This window comes from Andrena cerasifolii, chromosome 8 (genome assembly GCF_050908995.1).
Source record: "Andrena cerasifolii isolate SP2316 chromosome 8, iyAndCera1_principal, whole genome shotgun sequence".
Taxonomy (NCBI): Eukaryota; Metazoa; Arthropoda; class Insecta; order Hymenoptera; family Andrenidae; genus Andrena; species Andrena cerasifolii.
Genome location: NC_135125.1, coordinates 2,882,162 through 2,887,740, shown reverse-complemented (window position 1 = coordinate 2,887,740; position 5,579 = coordinate 2,882,162). Strand labels below are relative to the sequence as shown.

At 37.4% G+C, this 5,579-nt stretch overlaps 1 non-coding gene across 1 annotated transcript; it reads right to left on the bottom strand.

The window, feature by feature from the left end:
• Nucleotides 1-337: 337 nt before the first annotated feature.
• Trnar-ucu (transfer RNA arginine (anticodon UCU)) lies at nt 338-410 on the bottom strand. Its single transcript has one exon. It is a non-coding gene; the product is annotated as a tRNA-Arg (tRNA).
• Nucleotides 411-5,579: the final 5,169 nt, after the last annotated feature.

Below are 5,579 nucleotides of genomic sequence, written 5' to 3'. Positions count from 1 at the left end.
CTCTTACAGTTTGTTAAATTTATTATTTTCTGAAATGTTACACATGCTTCATAAAGTGTAAGAAAGACCAGACTGATCAACAACAGAAATGTAGTAACAGGGAAATTTGAAATATGACTCATATATTTCAGAAATACAATTATTTTCCGCGATGACCCTATTACATATTAAATTTTAGTAAAATATAAGTACTTGGATTGCTTTTAATAGTAAAAGTATATAATTTAATTATAGACTAGACTTACTTATGTTTTCTTGATATAGTGGTCTTCTCTGCACTGTTATTGCCAAAAACATAAGCACATAGCATTTTCATTACTTAAAACAAAAACGCTTCCATCCCTTGCGGGGATCGAACCCGCGACCTTTGGATTAGAAGTCCAACGCGCTATCCTCTGCGCCAAAGGGACTACATGTTGCGTAAGAACTTATGTGGACAATCTCGTGAGGACATGAACTTATCAAATATATTGATATTTTGAGGGTTCAGAAGCCAATGAGTGTAAGTCCAACTTTCCTTGAAAATGAGTTACGTAGTTCAAAAACCTCTTTATTGTTAAAGTTTTCATTTGATAAATCAATTCAGTTTAACTACTTTCATACGTAAGCAATAGATGACGGTACTTATAAGTGTTGACCACGGAATTACTAGGCAAAATTATTCAGAGCACAATCAGTGCAAGTCACTTTAAAGTCGCGTCTAGTATATGGTGTGTTGTTTGTTATTTAAAAAATAATTGTACGCCGTCTTACACCATGGGGGAACTAAATGAAAATACGCATTCTTTGTTATCAGAAAACCACCCCTTCTCTGGTAGTGAATCCGGATATTTACCTGAAATGAAAACTTGAAAAAAATTGTTATAATTTTATACGCATGTTTATTAAAGTGTATTTTGAATATAAATATTAAATATGTGATATCACCAATGTATATTTATAAGATACTTCGGAATTTGCTGTAAATAGTGAAGTCGAGTTAGAGAAAAACGAGGACCTATTCAAATTTTTGTGGACATTTGACATAAGTCACAATTTTTTATTCAATCTGATTTCTTTTAAAAAAACCATACCAATTTTCTTTTGTTCCTCTTGCAGTTAAGTGCATTTGTATGTTATCGTATAATAAAAATCGTTTTTTGCATCTTTACTAGCATTGACATTTCTTTACAACTTATTTGTAAAAACCTTATTTATCTCGGTTTTAATGCTAATGGACTTACACTGATTGGCTGCTAAACCCTCCATAAAAAAATATAAAGACATTTGTATGTATGTCGAAAAACAGAAACACAACAATTTTGTATAAGTTTGATATCCCCAAAAATCAGGCCAAAATGGAAGAAAATGAATGTCACAATTTCCGGAAACCTGTTACAATAGCATAATGTTCACAAAACGAACTTTTGATGCTTTCACAGTCAGCGTAAGAAGTATTCGTACAAAGGCCAACTTAAAATAAAACTCGATATAATTGTGTTATTAATAAATTTAAATGAAAAAGAATGATTTATAAATATTCTTTGATGTTTCTAGAATAGACCTTGTATAAACAAAATTTTATTACTCTTGATATTTACGAAAATATTAATAAACAGACCCAAGTGTACAGAAATAGACGGGCTGAAAGTATTCGTGCACTTCTTATCTCTTGTAGTAAATTCTGATGTGACCTACCGAATACAAGTAATAACAAAGCCGGTGAATTTCAAGACAGCCTTTGTAGATCCAATACAAAAATGACAATTATTTTCTAAGATGGGTTGTAAAGGTTTCGAAACGACGGACAATGAACGAAAAATGATTGTTGGCTTACACAATTAGTGCAAATCGCTGGGAGAAATTGCTCGCATTATAAAGAGACCGAGTTCTACTATTCCGAGCATTATTGATAGGTTCGGAATGCGAAAAACAGTACAAAATAAACGAAGATCAGTGGATAGTGGAGTGAAACAAAATCCGCGTATCAGTAAAAAAAAAAATTGCTGCAGATTTTAGGAACAAAAATGACATAGGTGTTTGGGCCAGTATGGTGCGTAATTTTCTGCGAAGTAATGAATATCACGGTAGACTAGCCCGTGAGAAATACTTCGTGAGTGAAGCTAACCGGAAGAAAAGGTTGGATTATGCAAGACAGCACATTAACACTCTAGTGCAATGCTAGAACAGAGTCATTTTCTGTGCTGAGAGTAAGCTTGGTATATTTAGGTCCACTGAACACTTCATGGTCTGGAGAAAAACGAATACAGAGTAGTACAGAAAAGAAATTTGCGGCCTATGATGAAGCATGCGGAAGTTCTGTATTAGTCTGAGGTTGTATGAGTGCGGCTGAAGTAGGGTCTCTACATTTTATCGACGGAATAATGAAGCACAGCGTCTATATTGACATTCTTAAAGACCACCTCCACTCTAGTGCAAGTAAAATGGAAATTAGAGATAATTTTATCTTTATGCGCGACAACGATCTAAAGCATAGGTACTGCTTATAATACTAACAGTGGATCTTATACAACATCCCAAAACAGGTGAAGACGCCTTCAGTCACGATCTCCGGACGTCGATCCCATAACTAGAGCATCTATTGAGTACGCCACTTCTTTGCATACGGGTAGGAAATATCAGTTTTTAATTTTATAACTGCCTTCCATCCTTCCGAAAAAATCTGAAAAAATTACAGAGTAATAACCATACAAGGACGCTAAAACTGTAAAAATATAAATATGGTGCCTTGATTATTTGAATATGAAATTGGCATTTTAATCGTTTTGAATTTGGCAAAACGTGCGGCGCTGACGACAGTGGTAATCAATGGCGCGGTGGCCGCTCAGCGCCAGAGAATCGCGTAACGCGCGTGATTACCACTGTCCGCGCCGCACGTTTTGCCAAACTCTTTCGTTTCTGTATTGAAAATAAAAGGTATTTTACCACTTTTGCTGATGGTTTCCGGAGGAAAAATGTCTGCTGCATCGCGTGAAGTAGTTAGATTTCCTCCTAGACCCTTAGTTTTTGAAATATATAGAAAGATATTTGCAAAAAAATGGTGCATTTCGGGTGTCCTTTTCCATTTGATCGTTGTTTAAACATATTTAAATGTTTATAATTTAATAATAACTTATATCGTTGTGTTCGCGAGGGTGAATAGAATAATTTTACGGAACAAGCAACTGAATGACTATTACTATTTCGACACAAAGGATGTTCAAATTGGAAAATTTGCATTTTTTTTCAAAATCGAATTTCTTGAAAACTGAGGGCGATGACGACAAATGGTTTGCGGATTCGTGTTCAGCGTACACAAGTCTACAGGAAACGGCTGTTGAATGATACAGATCAAAATGGCTGTTGGACAGTGGTACGTGGAACGGGAACGCAGATGGGGAGCACAGTCACTGTACCTCCAGTCCTTAGCGGTGTGTTTTCTCGGCGTTTCACAGCACAACACATCCCTCCATATTGGTTTCAAGCAATAAGAAGTACTTTTACGTTATGTTACGCGCATCTGAACGCAATAGAAACGAAACCGTTACATATTCTGCGTTTGTCAACATATTGATATTTTTCACTAAAAGTGCGAAAATTCAAGGTGAGGTTCATAACAGAAGATATCAACCGATCCAGCTGAAATTTTATACATGTATTACTGTCACGGGTGGGCAAGTTTTCTGCGCTATTACGATGCGGTCCAACGAACAAAGTGTTTTTCACTACACCCTAATACCCGGGTTCCTTAGTTACTGAGAATCACTATGTAACCTTTGACGGGATAATTCTCAAAATCCAAGACCAAAAAAAAGTCTGAAAATATATTTCGCTTTCAAAATGTTCAAATAACGAAGATCTAAGCGGGCATGATGAAATTTTTACGGGAACATACAAAATTTCATAAAACATGCTCAGGTGGGTACCCCGGTGCCCGGTTATTGACATGAGGGTTAATTTCCACGTGTTGTCGCCACGGGTTAATATTATCCGAATGAGCTGAAATTTGGTGAAGCGCAATTTTAGATCAAGAGGAAGAAAACTAGGGGGGTCTCCTTTCAAAATCAAAAATCGAAAAATAAGTGGCAGTCTATACTACATATATACATATGTAGCACTGCATATTAGGGCGGAGCGGAAAATTTAAGTTTGAATTTTCAGTTGGCCTGGGTGCGGGATAGTTGTCTTTTGATTAACCAAACACCCCTAACACAAGTCTCCCTCTCCCTCTCCCTCTCCCTCTCCCTCTCCCTCTTCCTCTCCTTCTCCCTCTCCCTCTCCCTCTTCCTCTTCCTCTCCTTCTCCCTCTCCCTCCCCCTCTCCCTCTCCTTCTCTCTCTCCCTGTCCCTCTCCCTCTCCCTCTCCCTCTCCCCCTCTCTCTCTCTCTCTCTCACTCTCAGACACACTCACATATGAACAAATACATTTTGAAAGAAGTTGCCAATTTCGATATTTGATTCTTGTTTGATAGAATAATTCGCAGATTCTTTCTGTTGGATATTCAACATTTGAGTTTGGCGCGCTTTGCATACTGCGTATTCTGTAGAAATAAGCAACAAAGTAGCGTGAGCAACCTCACGACCGCCTTCCTGTTCCGGCCCGCCGTAGTCATATTTCGCACCGACATGTGAGCCGTTATTTTTGAAAGTGGTATAAGTCCATTTTTTCATATATCGAGATATTTAAGGGTTTGCATTCGAATTAATGTAAACATTGGCAAACGTTAATCAATTTGGATTCATTTCGCTTTAAGCGAGGGTAAAGAAGATCTCGCCCGACGGCGGCGGGACGTGACCGACCGTACATTTTCGTGGTACGAAGAGGGCTCCTTCTGACCGACGGGCACGTGGGCCTAGGGTTGCGCGAAACACAAAACGAAGCCGGCGACCGGAGCACACTTTTTCGTATGCTCCATGCTCAAATCCATATATAGAAATATGTTGTTGGAACACCTTTCTATTAGAGACACTATAATCAGAGTCTGGCCACGAGCCGAAGAGTCCGCCATTTTTGGGCTAAATCCTACGAGAGAAAGAGATATACACCATTTCACTCTTAACCACTCTTAACAACTCTTACATTTATGGCAGTATTTTACTTCTGTTTACTTCACGTAAATAGGTATATACATAGGTATATCAAGAAATTCTAATTGCGATTGATTCATACAAAATGGGTGTATGTACAGCACCCTTTTGCAAAAATGTATTACAATTAAGATTGGTATAATTGACAGATTTAAAAATCAGCGGGAATAGACGAAATATGGCGGGCCAATCAAAAGTGGCCTTCTCGTGGCTAGACTCTGATTATAGTGTCTCTACTTTCTATTACACCGTGGTCTATGGTGTGACCGTACTGCCAATTAGCAAGCGTGTTGAGATATAAGCTAGTATATTCACTCATATTTTGACTGTGATCAACCCTGTCATTATTAAAAAATATATAAAATATTCATCAGATAATTTTTAGGTAAGACTGGATTACCCCATCTGAAATGTTCTAATAATTAATCACGCTAATATATTCATAAATTATTATTTTCAGTTCGTGAATTGTTGGGTGTTAAATAGAGGGTGGACAGACTGGTTAGATGCTGG